This window comes from Heterodontus francisci, unplaced genomic scaffold (genome assembly GCF_036365525.1).
Source record: "Heterodontus francisci isolate sHetFra1 unplaced genomic scaffold, sHetFra1.hap1 HAP1_SCAFFOLD_461, whole genome shotgun sequence".
NCBI classification, from domain to species: domain Eukaryota; kingdom Metazoa; phylum Chordata; class Chondrichthyes; order Heterodontiformes; family Heterodontidae; genus Heterodontus; species Heterodontus francisci.
In genome coordinates, this window is record NW_027140390.1 from 1,187,508 (window position 1) to 1,205,539 (window position 18,032).

At 52.8% G+C, this 18,032-nt stretch overlaps 1 protein-coding gene across 1 annotated transcript in view; it reads right to left on the reverse strand.

The window, feature by feature from the left end:
* LOC137359604 (lysocardiolipin acyltransferase 1-like) overlaps positions 1–18,032 on the reverse strand; it is a 134,437-nt gene that overhangs the window by 70,348 nt on the left and 46,057 nt on the right. The window lies entirely within an intron of this gene.

Genomic DNA, 18,032 nt, shown 5'->3' on the forward strand with positions numbered 1-18,032 from the left:
TGACCCTGACTCACTCTGTGGATCAGTGACTGACCCCGACTCACTCTGTGGATCAGTGACTGACCCTGACTCACTCTGTGGATCAGTGACTGACCCTGACTCACTCTGTGGATAAATGACTGACCCCGACTCACTCTGTGGATCAATGACTGACCCTGACTCACTCTGTGGATAAATGACTGACCCCGACTCACTCTGTGGATCAATGACTGACCCTGACTCACTCTGTGGATAAATGACTGACCCTGACTCACTCTGTGGATCAGTGACTGACCCTGACTCACTCTGTGGATAAATGACTGACCCTGACTCACTCTGTGGATCAGTGACTGACCCTGACTCACACTGTGGATCAGTGACTGACCCTGACTCACTCTGTGGATAATGACTGACCCCGACTCACTCTGTGGATCAATGACTGACCCCGACTCACTCTGTGGATCAGTGACTGACCCTGACTCACTCTGTGGATAAATGACTGACCCTGACTCACTCTGTGGATCAGTGACTGACCCCGACTCACTCTGTGGATCAGTGACTGACCCTGACTCACTCTGTGGATCAGTGACTGACCCTGACTCACACTGTGGATCAGTGACTGACCCTGACTCACTCTGTGCATCAGTGACTGACCCCGACTCACTCTGTGGATAAATGACTGACCCTGACTCACTCTGTGGATCAGTGACTGACCCCGACTCACTCTGTGCATCAGTGACTGACCCCGACTCACTCTGTGGATAAATGACTGACCCCGACTCACTCTGTGCATCAGTGACTGACCCTGACTCACTCTGTGGATCAGTGACTGACCCTGACTCACTCTGTGGATAAATGACTGACCCCGACTCACTCTGTGGATCAATGACTGACCCCGACTCACTCTGTGGATCAGTGACTGACCCCGACTCACACTGTGGATAAATGACTGACCCCGACTCACTCTGTGGATCAGTGACTGACCCCGACTCACTCTGTGGATCAGTGACTGACCCTGACTCACTCTGTGGATCAGTGACTGACCCTGACTCACACTGTGGATCAGTGACTGACCCCGACTCACTCTGTGGATCAATGACTGACCCTGACTCACACTGTGGATCAGTGACTGACCCTGACTCACTCTGTGGATAAATGACTGACCCTGACTCACTCTGTGGATCAGTGACTGACCCTGACTCACTCTGTGGATAAATGACTGACCCCGACTCACTCTGTGGATCAGTGACTGACCCCGACTCACTCTGTGGATCAGTGACTGACCCTGACTCACACTGTGGATCAGTGACTGACCCCGACTCACTCTGTGGATCAGTGACTGACCCTGACTCACTCTGTGGATAAATGACTGACCCCGACTCACTCTGTGGATCAGTGACTGACCCCGACTCACTCTGTGGATCAGTGACTGACCCTGACTCACACTGTGGATCAGTGACTGACCCCGACTCACTCTGTGGATCAGTGACTGACCCGACTCACTCTGTGGATAAATGACTGACCCTGACTCACTCTGTGGATAAATGACTGACCCTGACTCACTCTGTGGATAAATGACTGACCCCGACTCACTCTGTGGATCAGTGACTGACCCTGACTCACTCTGTGGATCAGTGACTGACCCTGACTCACTCTGTGGATCAGTGACTGACCCCGACTCACTCTGTGGATCAGTGACTGACCCCGACTCACTCTGTGGATCAGTGACTGACCCTTGACTCACTCTGTGGATAAATGACTGACCCTGACTCACTCTGTGGATAAATGACTGACCCTGACTCACTCTGTGGATAAATGACTGACCCTGACTCACTCTGTGGATCAGTGACTGACCCCGACTCACTCTGTGGATCAGTGACTGACCCTGACTCACTCTGTGGATAAATGACTGACCCTGACTCACTCTGTGGATAAATGACTGACCCCGACTCACTCTGTGGATCAGTGACTGACCCCGACTCACTCTGTGGATCAGTGACTGACCCTGACTCACTCTGTGGATAAATGACTGACCCTGACTCACTCTGTGGATAAATGACTGACCCTGACTCACTCTGTGGATCAGTGACTGACCCTGACTCACTCTGTGGATCAGTGACTGACCCCGACTCACTCTGTGGATAAATGACTGACCCTGACTCACTCTGTGGATAAATGACTGACCCTGACTCACTCTGTGGATAAATGACTGACCCTGACTCACTCTGTGGATCAGTGACTGACCCCGACTCACTCTGTGGATCAGTGACTGACCCTGACTCACACTGTGGATCAGTGACTGACCCTGACTCACTCTGTGGATAAATGACTGACCCCGACTCACTCTGTGGATCAATGACTGACCCTGACTCACTCTGTGGATCAGTGACTGACCCTGACTCACTCTGTGGATAAATGACTGACCCTGACTCACTCTGTGGATCGGTGACTGACCCCGACTCACTCTGTGGATAAATGACTGACCCTGACTCACTCTGTGGATAAATGACTGACCCTGACTCACTCTGTGGATAAATGACTGACCCTGACTCACTCTGTGGATCAGTGACTGACCCGACTCACTCTGTGGATCAGTGACTGACCCTGACTCACACTGTGGATCAGTGACTGACCCTGACTCACTCTGTGGATAAATGACTGACCCCGACTCACTCTGTGGATCAGTGACTGACCCTGACTCACTCTGTGGATCAGTGACTGACCCTGACTCACTCTGTGGATCAGTGACTGACCCTGACTCACACTGTGGATCAGTGACTGACCCCGACTCACTCTGTGGATCAATGACTGACCCCGACTCACTCTGTGGATCAGTGACTGACCCCGACTCACTCTGTGGATCAGTGACTGACCCCGACTCACTCTGTGGATCAGTGACTGACCCCGACTCACTCTGTGGATCAGTGACTGACCCCGACTCACACTGTGGATCAGTGACTGACCCCGACTCACTCTGTGGATCAGTGACTGACCCCGACTCACTCTGTGGATCAGTGACTGACCCCGACTCACTCTGTGGATCAGTGACTGACCCCGACTCACTCTGTGGATCAGTGACTGACCCCGACTCACACTGTGGATCAGTGACTGACCCCGACTCACTCTGTGGATCAGTGACTGACCCTGACTCACTCTGTGGATCAGTGACTGACCCTGACTCACTCTGTGGACAAATGACTGACCCTGACTCACTCTGTGGATCAGTGACTGACCCTGACTCACTCTGTGGATCAGTGACTGACCCTGACTCACTCTGTGGATCAGTGACTGACCCTGACTCACTCTGTGGATCAGTGACTGACCCTGACTCACTCTGTGGATAAATGACTGACCCCGACTCACTCTGTGGATCAATGACTGACCCCGACTCACTCTGTGGATCAGTGACTGACCCTGACTCACACTGTGGATAAATGACTGACCCTGACTCACTCTGTGGATCAGTGACTGACCCTGACTCACACTGTGGATCAGTGACTGACCCTGACTCACTCTGTGGATCAGTGACTGACCCTGACTCACTCTGTGGATCAGTGACTGACCCTGACTCACACTGTGGATAAATGACTGACCCTGACTCACTCTGTGGATCAGTGACTGACCCTGACTCACTCTGTGGATCAATGACTGACCCTGACTCACTCGGTTGCAGGTGGAGTGGAAATACTTGTCTGGTTTAATTTCGGAGAAGTCAGCTGCTTTTCAGTCTGTGTCCTGTTTACCCGTGTCGGTGTGACAGCGGGCTGTCAACCCTGCTCACTTTGTGGTCACCAGGCATTTCGTTGCAGGAAATCCTCCAAAGCTTTTGCAACTTGATAAAAAGAGAAAGTCAGACGGTGGGGGAGAGAGAGAGACACACACACAGCAGAGAGAGATGGGAAGCAGAGATACAGAGGGAAAGCAGAGAGAGAGAGAGAGACAAAGCAGAGAGAGAGAGAGAGACAAAGCAGAGAGAGAGAGAGAGACAAAGCAGAGAGAGAGAGAGAGAGAGAGACAAAGCAGAGAGAGAGAGAGAGACAAAGCAGAGAGAGAGAGACACAGCAGAGAGAGGCAAAGCGGAGAGAGAGAGAGAGAGGCAAAGCGGAGAGAGAGAGAGAGGCAAAGCGGAGAGAGAGAGAGAGAGAGAGGCAAAGCGGAGAGAGAGAGAGAGAGGCAAAGCGGAGAGAGAGAGAGAGAGGCAAAGCGGAGAGAGAGAGAGGGGCAAAGCGGAGAGAGAGAGAGAAAGCGAAGAGAGGGAGACAAAGAGAGACAGACAAAGCAGAGAGAGAGATTGAGAGAGAGAGCGAAAGCAGAGAGAGAGAGACAAAGCAGAGAGACTGAGAGAGAGAGAAAGCAGAGAGATTGAGAGAGAGAGACAAAGCAGAGAGAGAAAGAGAGAGAGGCAAAGCAGAGAGAGAGATTAAACATAGAACAGTACAGCACAGTACAGGCCCTTCGGCCCACGATGTTGTGCCGAACCTTTAACCTAATCTGAGATGAAACGACCTACCTACCCTTCATTCTACTATCATCCATGTACCTATCCAAGAGTCGCTTAAATGTCCCTAATGTATCTGCTTCTACTACCACCGCTGGCAGTGCATTCCACGCACTCACCACTCTGTGTAAAGAACCTACCTCTGACATCTCCCCGAAACCTTCCTCCAATCACCTTAAAATTATGCCCCCTGGTGATAGCCCTTTCCACCCTGGGAAAAAGTCTCTGGCTATCCACTCTATCTATGCCTCTCATCATCTTGTATCCGTCTATCAAGGCACCTCTCATCCTTCTTCGCTCCAATGAGATTGAGAGAGAGAGAGGGAGAGGCAAAGCGGAGAGAGAGGGAGAGGCAAAGCGGAGAGAGAGAGACAGGCAAAGCGGAGAGAGAGAGAGAGGCAAAGCGGAGAGAGAGAGAGAGGCAAAGCGGAGAGAGAGAGAGAGGCAAAGCGGAGAGAGAGAGAGAGGCAAAGCGGAGAGAGAGAGAGAGGCAAAGCGGAGAGAGAGAGAGAGAGGCAAAGCGGAGAGAGAGAGAGAGAGGCAAAGCGGAGAGAGAGAGAGAGAGGCAAAGCGGAGAGAGAGAGAGAGAGGCAAAGCGGAGAGAGAGAGAGAGAGGCAAAGCGGAGAGAGAGAGAGAGAGGCAAAGCGGAGAGAGAGAGAGAGGCAAAGCGGAGAGAGAGAGAGAGGCAAAGCGGAGAGGGAGAGAGAGAGGCAAAGCGGAGAGGGAGAGAGAGAGGCAAAGCGGAGAGGGAGAGAGAGAGGCAAAGCGGAGAGGGAGAGAGAGAGGCAAAGCGGAGAGGGAGAGAGAGAGGCAAAGCGGAGAGGGAGAGAGAGAGGCAAAGCGGAGAGGGAGAGGGAGAGGCAAAGCGGAGAGGGAGAGGGAGAGGCAAAGCGGAGAGGGAGAGGGAGAGGCAAAGCGGAGAGGGAGAGAGAGAGGCAAAGCAGAGGGAGCAAGAGAGAGGGACAAAGGAGAGAGAGGGACAAAGCAGAGAGAGAGAGGGACAAAGCAGGGAGGGAGAGAGAGAGACAAAGCGGAGAGGGAGAGAGAGAGACAAAGCGGAGAGGGAGAGAGAGAGACAAAGCGGAGAGGGAGAGAGAGAGACAAAGCGGAGAGGGAGAGAGAGAGACAAAGCGGAGAGGGAGAGAGAGAGACAAAGCGGAGAGGGAGAGAGAGAGACAAAGCGGAGAGGGAGAGAGAGAGACAAAGCGGAGAGGGAGAGAGAGAGACAAAGCGGAGAGGGAGAGAGAGAGACAAAGCGGAGAGGGAGAGAGAGAGACAAAGCGGAGAGGGAGAGAGAGAGAGACAAAGCGGAGAGGGAGAGGGAGAGAGAGAGACAAAGCGGAGAGGGAGAGGGAGAGAGAGAGACAAAGCGGAGAGGGAGAGGGAGAGAGAGAGACAAAGCGGAGAGGGAGAGAGAGAGACAAAGCGGAGAGGGAGAGGGAGAGAGAGAGACAAAGCGGAGAGGGAGAGGGAGAGAGAGAGACAAAGCGGAGAGGGAGAGAGAGAGACAAAGCGGAGAGGGAGAGAGAGAGACAAAGCGGAGAGGGAGAGAGAGAGACAAAGCGGAGAGGGAGAGAGAGAGACAAAGCGGAGAGGGAGAGAGAGAGACAAAGCGGAGAGGGAGAGAGAGAGACAAAGCGGAGAGGGCGAGAGAGAGACAAAGCGGAGAGGGAGAGACAAAGCAGAGAGGGAGAAACAAAGCAGAGAGGGAGAGAGAGAGAGAAAGCGGAGAGGGAGAGAGCGAGACAAAGCAGAGAGAGGCAAAGCAGAGCGAGAGAGAGGCAAAGCAGAGCGAGAGAGAGGCAAAGCAGAGCGAGAGATTGAGAGAGCGGCAAAGCAGAGAGAGATTGAGAGAGCGGCAAAGCAGAGAGAGAGAGAAGCAAAGCAGAGAGAGCGAGAGAGATTGAGAGAGGCAAAGCAGAGAGAGAGATTGAGAGAGGCAAAGCAGAGAGAGAGAGGCAAATCAGAGAGAGAGGTTGATAGAGAGGCAGAGAGAGAGAGATGCAAAGCAGAGAGAGCGAGAGAGAGAGCGAGGCAGAGCGAGAGAGAGAGAGGCAAGGCAGAGCGAGAGAGAGAGAGGCAAGGCAGAGCGAGAGAGAGAGAGGCAAGGCAGAGCGAGAGAGAGAGAGGCAAGGCAGAGCGAGAGAGAGAGAGGCAAAGCAGAGCGAGAGAGAGAGAGGCAAAGCAGAGCGAGAGAGAGAGAGACAAAGCAGAGCGAGAGAGAGGCAAAGCAGAGCGAGAGAGAGAGGCAAAGCAGAGCGAGAGAGAGAGGCAAAGCAGAGCGAGAGAGAGAGGCAAAGCAGAGCGAGAGATTGAGAGAGACAAAGCAGAGAGGGAGAGAGAGAGAGACAAAGCAGAGAGGGAGAGAGAGAGAGACAAAGCAGAGAGGGAGAGAGAGAGAGACAAAGCAGAGAGGGAGGGAGAGAGAGAGACAAAGCAGAGAGGGAGGGAGAGAGAGAGACAAAGCAGAGAGGGAGGGAGAGAGAGAGACAAAGCAGAGAGGGGGAAAGAGAGAGACAAAGCAGAGAGGGGGAAAGAGAGAGACAAAGCAGAGAGGGGGAAAGAGAGAGACAAAGCAGAGAGAGGGAAAGAGAGAGACAAAGCAGAGAGAGGGAAAGAGAGAGACAAAGCAGAGAGAGGGAAAGAGAGAGACAAAGCAGAGAGAGGGAAAGAGAGAGACAAAGCAGAGAGAGGGAAAGAGAGAGACAAAGCAGAGAGAGGGAAAGAGAGAGACAAAGCAGAGAGAGGGAAAGAGAGAGACAAAGCAGAGAGAGGGAAAGAGAGAGACAAAGCAGAGAGAGGGAAAGAGAGAGACAAAGCAGAGAGAGGGAAAGAGAGAGACAAAGCAGAGAGAGGGAAAGAGAGAGACAAAGCAGAGAGAGGGAAAGAGAGAGACAAAGCAGAGAGAGGGAAAGAGAGAGACAAAGCAGAGAGAGGGAAAGAGAGAGACAAAGCAGAGAGAGGGAAAGAGAGAGACAAAGCAGAGAGAGGGAAAGAGAGAGACAAAGCAGAGAGAGGGAAAGAGAGAGACAAAGCAGAGAGAGGGAAAGAGAGAGACAAAGCAGAGAGAGGGAAAGAGAGAGACAGAAAGAGAGAGACAAAGCAGAGAGCGAGAGAGAGAGACAAAGCAGAGAGCGAGAGAGAGAGGCAAAGCAGAGCGAGAGAGAGAGAGGCAAAGCAGAGAAAGAGAGGCAAAGCAGAGCGAGAGATTGAGAGAGAGGCAAAGCAGAGAGAGAGAGGCAAAGCAGAGAGAGAGAGGCAAAGCAGAGAGAGAGAGGCAAAGCAGAGAGAGAGAGGCAAAGCAGAGAGAGAGAGGCAAAGCAGAGAGAGAGAGGCAAAGCAGAGAGAGAGAGGCAAAGCAGAGAGAGAGAGGCAAAGCAGAGAGAGAGAGGCAAAGCAGAGAGAGAGAGGCAAAGCAGAGAGAGAGAGGCAAAGCAGAGAGAGAGAGGCAAAGCAGAGAGAGAGAGGCAAAGCAGAGAGAGAGAGGCAAAGCAGAGAGAGAGAGGCAAAGCAGAGAGAGAGAGGCAAAGCAGAGAGAGAGAGGCAAAGCAGAGAGAGAGAGAGAGGCAAAGCAGAGAGAGAGAGAGAGGCAAAGCAGAGAGAGAGATTGAGAGGCAAAGCAGAGTGAGAGATTGAGAGAGGCAAAGCAGAGTGAGAGATTGAGAGAGGCAAAGCAGAGTGAGAGATTGAGAGAGGCAAAGCAGAGTGAGAGATTGAGAGAGGCAAAGCAGAGTGAGAGATTGAGAGAGGCAAAGCAGAGTGAGAGATTGAGAGAGGCAAAGCAGAGTGAGAGATTGAGAGAGGCAAAGCAGAGTGAGAGATTGAGAGAGGCAAAGCAGAGTGAGAGATTGAGAGAGGCAAAGCAGAGAGGGAGAGAGAGAGAGAGACAAAGCAGAGAGAGAAGCAAAGCAGAGCGAGAGAGAGAGAGACAAAGCAGAGAGGGAGAGGGAGAGACAAAGCAGAGAGAAGGAAAGAGAGAGACAAAGCAGAGAGAGACAAAGCAGAGAGAGGGAGAGAGAGAGACAAAGCAGAGAGAGGGAGAGAGAGAGACAAAGCAGAGAGAGGGAGAGAGAGAGACAAAGCAGAGAGAGGGAGAGAGAGAGACAAAGCAGAGAGAGGGAGAGAGAGAGACAAAGCAGAGAGAGGGAGAGAGAGAGACAAAGCAGAGAGGGAGACAAAGCAGAGAGGGAGACAAAGGAGAGAGGGAGACAAAGCAGAGAGGGAGAGAGGGAGACAAGGGAGAGAGGGAGACAAAGCAGAGAGGGAGAGAGCGAGGCAAAACAGACAGAGAGAGGGAGAAACAAAGCAGAGAGGGAGGGAGAGAGGCAAAGCAGAGAGAGAGAGAAAGCAGAGAGGGAGAGAGGCAAAACAGACAAAGAGAGAGAGAGAGAGACAGAGAGAGGGAGAGACAGAGAGAGGGAGAGACAGAGAGAGGGAGAGACAGAGAGAGGGAGAGACAGAGAGAGGGAGAGACAGAGAGAGGGAGAGACAGAGAGAGGGAGAGACAGAGAGAGGGAGAGACAGAGAGAGGGAGAGACAGAGAGAGGGAGAGAGAAAGCAAAGAGGGAGGGAGAGACAAAGCAGAGAGAGAGAGGGAGAGAGAAAGCAAAGAGGGAGGGAGAGAGAAAGCAGAGAGGGAGAAGGAGAGGCAAAGCAGAGAGGGAGAAGGAGAGGGGAAGGAGAGGCAAAGCAGAGAGGGGGAAGGAGAGGCAAAGCAGAGAGGGGGAAAGAGAGAGAGAAACAAAGCAGAGAGGGGGAAAGAGAGAGAGAGATTGAGGGATTGAGAGAGAAAGCAGAGAGGGAGAGAGGGAGACAAAGCAGAGAGGGAGAGAGAGAGAGAGGCAAAACAGACAGAGAGAGAGAGAGGGAGAGACAAAGCAGAGAGGGAGAGACAAAGCAGAGAGGGAGAGACAAAGCAGGGAGAAGGAAAGAGAGAGACAAAGCAGAGAGAGGGAAAGAGAGACAAAGCAGAGAGAGGGAAAGAGAGACAAAGCAGAGAGAGGGAGAGAGAGAGACAAAGCAGAGAGAGGGAGAGAGAGAGACAAAGCAGAGACAGGGAAAGAGAGAGACAAAGCAGAGAGAGGGAAAGAGAGAGACAAAGCAGAGAGAGGGAAAGAGAGAGACAAAGCAGAGAGGGAGAGAGAGAGACAAAGCAGAGAGGGAGAGAGAGAGACAAAGCAGAGAGGGAGAGGGAGGGAGAGACAAAGCAGAGAGAGAGAGGTAGAAACAAAGCAAAAAGGGAGGGAGAGAGGCAAAGCGGAGAGGGAGAGAGAGAGACAAAGCGGAGAGGGAGAGAGAGAGACAAAGCAGAGAGGGAGAGAGAGAGACAAAGCGGAGAGAGAGGGAGAGAAGGCGGAGAGAGAGAGAGAAAGCGGAGAGGGAGAGAGCGAGACAAAGCAGAGAGAGGCAAAGCAGAGCGAGAGAGAGGCAAAGCAGAGCGAGAGAGAGGCAAAGCACAGCGAGGGAGAGGCAAAGCAGAGAGAGGCAAAGCAGAGAGAGTGAGAGAGAGAGAGAGGCAAAGCAGAGCGAGAGAGAGAGGCAAAGCAGAGCGAGAGAGGCAAAGCAGAGGAAGAGAGAAAGAGAAGCAAAGCAGAGCGAGAGAGATAGAGAGAGAGGCAAAGCAGAGCGAGGCAAAGCAGAGCGAGAGAGTGAGAGGCAAAGCAGAGCGAGAGAGCGAGGCAAAGCAGAGAGAGCGAGAGGCAAAGCAGGGAGAGCGAGAGAGAGAGAGGCAAAGCAGAGGAAGAGAGAAAGAGAGGCAAAGCAGAGGAAGAGAGAAAGAGAGGCAAAGCAGAGGAAGAGAGAAAGAGAGGCAAAGCAGAGGAAGAGAGAAAGAGAGGCAAAGCAGAGGAAGAGAGAAAGAGAGGCAAAGCAGAGAAAGAGAGGCAAAGCAGAGGAAGAGAGAAAGAGAGGCAAAGCAGAGGAAGAGAGAAAGAGAGGCAAAGCAGAGCGAGAGATTGAGAGAGAGGCAAAGCAGAGAGAGAGAGAGGCAAAGCAGAGAGAGAGAGAGGCAAAGCAGAGAGAGAGAGAGGCAAAGCAGAGAGAGAGAGAGGCAAAGCAGAGAGAGAGAGAGGCAAAGCAGAGAGAGAGAGAGGCAAAGCAGAGAGAGAGAGAGGCAAAGCAGAGAGAGAGAGAGGCAAAGCAGAGAGAGAGAGAGGCAAAGCAGAGAGAGCGAGAGAGAGAGAGGCAAAGCAGAGCGAGAGATTGAGAGAGCGGCAAAGCAGAGCGAGAGATTGAGAGAGCGGCAAAGCAGAGCGAGAGATTGAGAGAGCGGCAAAGCAGAGCGAGAGATTGAGAGAGCGGCAAAGCAGAGAGAGAGATTGAGAGAGCGGCAAAGCAGAGAGAGAGATTGAGAGAGCGGCAAAGCAGAGAGAGAGATTGAGAGAGCGGCAAAGCAGAGAGAGAGATTGAGAGAGAGACAAAGCAGAGAGAGAGATTGAGAGAGAAGCAAAGCAGAGAGAGCGAGAGAGAGAGGCAAAGCAGAGAGAGAGAGAGGCAAAGCAGAGAGAGAGAGAGGCAAAGCAGAGAGAGAGAGAGGCAAAGCAGAGAGAGAGAGAGGCAAAGCAGAGAGAGAGAGAGGCAAAGCAGAGAGAGAGAGAGGCAAAGCAGAGAGAGAGAGAGGCAAAGCAGAGAGAGAGAGAGGCAAAGCAGAGAGAGAGAGAGGCAAAGCAGAGAGAGAGAGAGGCAAAGCAGAGAGAGAGAGGTTGAGAGAGACAAAGCAGAGAGGGAGGTAGAGAGAGACAAAGCAGAGAGGGAGGTAGAGAGAGACAAAGCAGAGAGGGAGAGAGAGAGACAAAGCAGAGAGGGAGAGAGAGAGACAAAGCAGAGAGGGAGAGAGAGAGACAAAGCAGAGAGGGAGAGAGAGAGACAAAGCAGAGAGGGAGAGAGAGAGACAAAGCAGAGAGGGAGAGAGAGAGACAAAGCAGAGAGGGAGAGAGAGAGACAAAGCAGAGAGGGAGAGAGAGAGACAAAGCAGAGAGGGAGAGAGAGAGACAAAGCAGAGAAGGAAAGAGAGAGACAAAGCAGAGAGAGGGAAAGAGAGAGACAAAGCAGAGAGAGGGAAAGAGAGAGACAAAGCAGAGAGAGGGAGAGAGAGAGACAAAGCAGAGAGAGGGAGAGAGAGAGACAAAGCAGAGAGAGGGAGAGAGAGAGACAAAGCAGAGAGAGGGAGAGAGAGAGACAAAGCAGAGAGGGAGAGAGAGAGACAAAGCAGAGAGGGAGACAAAGCAGAGAGGGAGAGAGGGAGACAAAGGAGAGAGGGAGACAAAGCAGAGAGGGAGAGAGGGAGACAAGGGAGAGAGGGAGACAAAGCAGAGAGGGAGAGAGCGAGGCAAAACAGACAGAGAGAGGGAGAAACAAAGCAGAGAGGGAGGGAGAGAGGCAAAGCAGAGAGGGAGAGAGAGAGAGAAAGCAGAGAGGGAGAGAGGCAAAACAGACAAAGAGAGACAGAGAGAGACAGAGAGAGGGAGAGACAGAGACAGAGAGAGGGAGAGACAGAGAGACAGAGAGGGAGAGACAGAGAGGGAGAGACGGAGAGACAGAGAGGGAGAGACAGAGAGGGAGAGAGGGAGAGACAGAGAGACAGAGAGAGGGAGAGACAGAGAGAGGGAGAGACAGAGAGAGGGAGAGACAGAGAGAGGGAGAGACAGAGAGAGGGAGAGACAGAGAGAGGGAGAGACAGAGAGAGGGAGAGACAGAGAGAGGGAGAGACAGAGAGAGGGAGAGACAGAGAGAGGGAGAGACAGAGAGAGGGAGAGACAGAGAGAGGGGGAGACAGAGAGAGGGGGAGACAGAGAGAGGGGGAGAGACAGAGAGAGAGAGAGAGAGAGGCAGAGAGAGGGAGGGAGAGACAAAGCAGAGAGAGGGAGGGAGAGGCAAAGCAGAGAGGGAGAAGGAGAGGGGAAGGAGAGGCAAAGCAGAGAGGGGGAAGGAGAGGCAAAGCAGAGAGGGGGAAAGAGAGAGAGAAACAAAGCAGAGAGGGGGAAAGAGAGAGAGAGATTGAGGGATTGAGAGAGAAAGCAGAGAGGGAGAGAGGGAGACAAAGCAGAGAGGGAGAGAGAGAGAGAGGCAAAACAGACAGAGAGAGAGAGAGGGAGAGACAAAGCAGAGAGGGAGAGACAAAGCAGGGAGAAGGAAAGAGAGAGACAAAGCAGAGAGAGGGAAAGAGAGACAAAGCAGAGAGAGGGAAAGAGAGACAAAGCAGAGAGAGGGAGAGAGAGAGACAAAGCAGAGAGAGGGAGAGAGAGAGACAAAGCAGAGACAGGGAAAGAGAGAGACAAAGCAGAGAGAGGGAAAGAGAGAGACAAAGCAGAGAGAGGGAAAGAGAGAGACAAAGCAGAGAGGGAGAGAGAGAGACAAAGCAGAGAGAGAGAGACAAAGCAGAGAGGGAGAGGGAGGGAGAGACAAAGCAGAGAGAGAGAGGTAGAAACAAAGCAAAAAGGGAGGGAGAGAGGCAAAGCGGAGAGGGAGAGAGAGAGACAAAGCGGAGAGAGAGGGAGAGAAGGCGGAGAGAGAGAGAGAAAGCGGAGAGGGAGAGAGCGAGACAAAGCAGAGAGAGGCAAAGCAGAGCGAGAGAGAGGCAAAGCAGAGCGAGAGAGAGGCAAAGCAGAGCGAGCGAGAGGCAAAGCAGAGAGAGGCAAAGCAGAGAGAGTGAGAGAGAGAGAGAGGCAAAGCAGAGCGAGAGAGAGAGGCAAAGCAGAGCGAGAGAGGCAAAGCAGAGGAAGAGAGAAAGAGAGGCAAAGCAGAGCGAGAGAGAGAGAGAGAGAGAGAGAGGCAAAGCAGAGCGAGGCAAAGCAGAGCGAGAGAGTGAGAGGCAAAGCAGAGAGAGCGAGAGGCAAAGCAGGGAGAGCGAGAGAGAGAGAGGCAAAGCAGAGCGAGAGAGAGGCAAAGCAGAGGAAGAGAGAAAGAGAGGCAAAGCAGAGGAAGAGAGAAAGAGAGGCAAAGCAGAGGAAGAGAGAAAGAGAGGCAAAGCAGAGGAAGAGAGAAAGAGAGGCAAAGCAGAGAAAGAGGCAAAGCAGAGGAAGAGAGAAAGAGAGGCAAAGCAGAGCGAGAGATTGAGAGAGAGGCAAAGCAGAGAGAGAGAGAGGCAAAGCAGAGAGAGAGAGAGGCAAAGCAGAGAGAGAGAGAGGCAAAGCAGAGAGAGAGAGAGGCAAAGCAGAGAGAGAGAGAGGCAAAGCAGAGAGAGAGAGAGGCAAAGCAGAGAGAGAGAGAGGCAAAGCAGAGAGAGAGAGAGGCAAAGCAGAGAGAGAGAGAGGCAAAGCAGAGAGAGAGAGAGGCAAAGCAGAGAGAGAGAGAGGCAAAGCAGAGAGAGAGAGAGGCAAAGCAGAGAGAGCGAGAGGCAAAGCAGAGAGAGCGAGAGAGAGAGAGGCAAAGCAGAGAGAGCGAGAGAGAGAGAGGCAAAGCAGAGAGAGCGAGAGAGAGAGAGGCAAAGCAGAGCGAGAGATTGAGAGAGCGGCAAAGCAGAGCGAGAGATTGAGAGAGCGGCAAAGCAGAGCGAGAGATTGAGAGAGCGGCAAAGCAGAGCGAGAGATTGAGAGAGCGGCAAAGCAGAGCGAGAGAGATTGAGAGAGCGGCAAAGCAGAGAGAGAGATTGAGAGAGCGGCAAAGCAGAGAGAGAGATTGAGAGAGCGGCAAAGCAGAGAGAGAGATTGAGAGAGAGGCAAAGCAGAGAGAGAGATTGAGAGAGAGACAAAGCAGAGAGAGAGATTGAGAGAGAAGCAAAGCAGAGAGAGAGATTGAGAGAGAAGCAAAGCAGAGAGAGCGAGAGAGAGAGGCAAAGCAGAGAGAGAGAGAGGCAAAGCAGAGAGAGAGAGAGGCAAAGCAGAGAGAGAGAGAGGCAAAGCAGAGAGAGAGAGAGGCAAAGCAGAGAGAGAGAGAGGCAAAGCAGAGAGAGAGAGAGGCAAAGCAGAGAGAGAGAGAGGCAAAGCAGAGAGAGAGAGAGGCAAAGCAGAGAGAGAGAGAGGCAAAGCAGAGAGAGAGAGAGGCAAAGCAGAGAGAGAGAGAGGCAAAGCAGAGAGAGAGAGAGGCAAAGCAGAGAGAGAGAGAGGCAAAGCAGAGAGAGAGAGAGGCAAAGCAGAGAGAGAGAGAGGCAAAGCAGAGAGAGAGAGAGGCAAAGCAGAGAGAGAGAGAGGCAAAGCAGAGAGAGAGAGAGGCAAAGCAGAGAGGGAGAGGTTGAGAGAGGCAAAGCAGAGAGGGAGGTAGAGAGAGACAAAGCAGAGAGGGAGGTAGAGAGAGACAAAGCAGAGAGGGAGGTAGAGAGAGACAAAGCAGAGAGGGAGAGAGAGAGACAAAGCAGAGAGGGAGAGAGAGAGACAAAGCAGAGAGGGAGAGAGAGAGACAAAGCAGAGAGGGAGAGAGAGAGACAAAGCAGAGAGGGAGAGAGAGAGACAAAGCAGAGAGGGAGAGAGAGAGACAAAGCAGAGAGGGAGAGAGAGAGACAAAGCAGAGAGGGAGAGAGAGAGACAAAGCAGAGAGGGAGAGAGAGAGACAAAGCAGAGAGGGAGAGAGAGACAAAGCAGAGAGGGAGAGAGAGACAAAGCAGAGAGGGAGAGAGAGACATAGCAGAGAGGGAGAGAGAGACAAAGCAGAGAGGGAGAGAGAGACAAAGCAGAGAGGGAGAGAGAGACAAAGCAGAGAGGGAGAGAGAGACAAAGCAGAGAGGGAGAGAGAGACAAAGCAGAGAGGGAGGGAGAGAGAGAGAGACAAAGCAGAGAGGGAGAGAGAGAGACAAAGCAGAGAGGGGGAAAGAGAGAGACAAAGCAGAGAGAGGGAGAGAGAGAGACAAAGCAGAGAGAGGGAGAGAGAGAGACAAAGCAGAGACAGGGAAAGAGAGAGACAAAGCAGAGAGAGGGAAAGAGAGAGACAAAGCAGAGAGGGAGAGAGAGAGACAAAGCAGAGAGGGAGAGAGAGAGACAAAGCAGAGAGGGAGAGGTAGGGAGAGACAAAGCAGAGAGAGAGAGGTAGAAACAAAGCAAAAAGGGAGGGAGAGAGGCAAAGCGGAGAGGGAGAGAGAGAGACAAAGCGGAGAGGGAGAGAGAGAGACAAAGCAGAGAGGGAGAGAGAGGGAGAGAAGGCGGAGAGAGAGAGAGAAAGCGGAGAGGGAGAGAGCGAGACAAAGCAGAGAGAGGCAAAGCAGAGCGAGAGAGAGGCAAAGCAGAGCGAGAGAGAGGCAAAGCACAGCGAGGGAGAGGCAAAGCAGAGAGAGGCAAAGCAGAGAGAGTGAGAGAGAGAGAGCGGCAAAGCAGAGCGAGAGAGAGAGGCAAAGCAGAGCGAGAGAGGCAAAGCAGAGGAAGAGAGAAAGAGAAGCAAAGCAGAGCGAGAGAGATAGAGAGAGAGGCAAAGCAGAGCGAGGCAAAGCAGAGCGAGAGAGTGAGAGGCAAAGCAGAGCGAGAGAGCGAGGCAAAGCAGAGAGAGCGAGAGGCAAAGCAGGGAGAGCGAGAGAGAGAGAGGCAAAGCAGAGCGAGAGAGAGGCAAAGCAGAGGAAGAGAGAAAGAGAGGCAAAGCAGAGGAAGAGAGAAAGAGAGGCAAAGCAGAGGAAGAGAGAAAGAGAGGCAAAGCAGAGGAAGAGAGAAAGAGAGGCAAAGCAGAGAAAGAGAGGCAAAGCAGAGGAAGAGAGAAAGAGAGGCAAAGCAGAGCGAGAGATTGAGAGAGAGGCAAAGCAGAGAGAGAGAGAGGCAAAGCAGAGAGAGAGAGAGGCAAAGCAGAGAGAGAGAGAGGCAAAGCAGAGAGAGAGAGAGGCAAAGCAGAGAGAGAGAGAGGCAAAGCAGAGAGAGAGAGAGGCAAAGCAGAGAGAGAGAGAGGCAAAGCAGAGAGAGAGAGAGGCAAAGCAGAGAGAGAGAGAGGCAAAGCAGAGAGAGCGAGAGAGAGAGAGGCAAAGCAGAGAGAGCGAGAGAGAGAGAGGCAAAGCAGAGCGAGAGATTGAGAGAGCGGCAAAGCAGAGCGAGAGATTGAGAGAGCGGCAAAGCAGAGCGAGAGATTGAGAGAGCGGCAAAGCAGAGCGAGAGATTGAGAGAGCGGCAAAGCAGAGAGAGAGATTGAGAGAGCGGCAAAGCAGAGAGAGAGATTGAGAGAGCGGCAAAGCAGAGAGAGAGATTGAGAGAGCGGCAAAGCAGAGAGAGAGATTGAGAGAGAGACAAAGCAGAGAGAGAGATTGAGAGAGAAGCAAAGCAGAGAGAGCGAGAGAGAGAGGCAAAGCAGAGAGAGAGAGAGGCAAAGCAGAGAGAGAGAGAGGCAAAGCAGAGAGAGAGAGAGGCAAAGCAGAGAGAGAGAGAGGCAAAGCAGAGAGAGAGAGAGGCAAAGCAGAGAGAGAGAGAGGCAAAGCAGAGAGAGAGAGAGGCAAAGCAGAGAGAGAGAGAGGCAAAGCAGAGAGAGAGAGAGGCAAAGCAGAGAGAGAGAGAGGCAAAGCAGAGAGAGAGAGAGGCAAAGCAGAGAGAGAGAGGTTGAGAGAGACAAAGCAGAGAGGGAGGTAGAGAGAGACAAAGCAGAGAGGGAGGTAGAGAGAGACAAAGCAGAGAGGGAGAGAGAGAGACAAAGCAGAGAGGGAGAGAGAGAGACAAAGCAGAGAGGGAGAGAGAGAGACAAAGCAGAGAGGGAGAGAGAGAGACAAAGCAGAGAGGGAGAGAGAGAGACAAAGCAGAGAGGGAGAGAGAGAGACAAAGCAGAGAGGGAGAGAGAGAGACAAAGCAGAGAGGGAGAGAGAGAGACAAAGCAGAGAGGGAGAGAGAGAGACAAAGCAGAGAGAGGGAAAGAGAGAGACAAAGCAGAGAGAGGGAAAGAGAGAGACAAAGCAGAGAGAGGGAGAGAGAGAGACAAAGCAGAGAGAGGGAGAGAGAGAGACAAAGCAGAGAGAGGGAGAGAGAGAGACAAAGCAGAGAGAGGGAGAGAGAGAGACAAAGCAGAGAGAGGGAGAGAGAGAGACAAAGCAGAGAGGGAGAGAGAGAGACAAAGCAGAGAGGGAGACAAAGCAGAGAGGGAGAGAGGGAGACAAAGGAGAGAGGGAGACAAAGCAGAGAGGGAGAGAGGGAGACAAGGGAGAGAGGGAGACAAAGCAGAGAGGGAGAGAGCGAGGCAAAACAGACAGAGAGAGGGAGAAACAAAGCAGAGAGGGAGGGAGAGAGGCAAAGCAGAGAGGGAGAGAGAGAGAGAAAGCAGAGAGGGAGAGAGGCAAAACAGACAAAGAGAGACAGAGAGAGGGAGAGACAGAGAGAGGGAGAGGGAGAGAGGGAGAGAGGGAGAGAGGGAGAGACAGAGAGGGAGAGAGGGCGAGACAGAGAGGGAGAGAGGGAGAGACAGAGAGGGAGAGAGGGAGAGACAGAGAGAGGGAGAGACAGAGAGAGGGAGAGACAGAGAGAGGGAGAGACAGAGAGAGGGAGAGACAGAGAGAGGGAGAGACAGAGAGAGGGAGAGACAGAGAGAGGGAGAGACAGAGAGAGGGAGAGACAGAGAGAGGGAGAGACAGAGAGAGGGGGAGACAGAGAGAGGGGGAGACAGAGAGAGGGGGAGACAGAGAGAGGGGGAGACAGAGAGAGGGGGAGACAGAGAGAGGGGGAGACAGAGAGA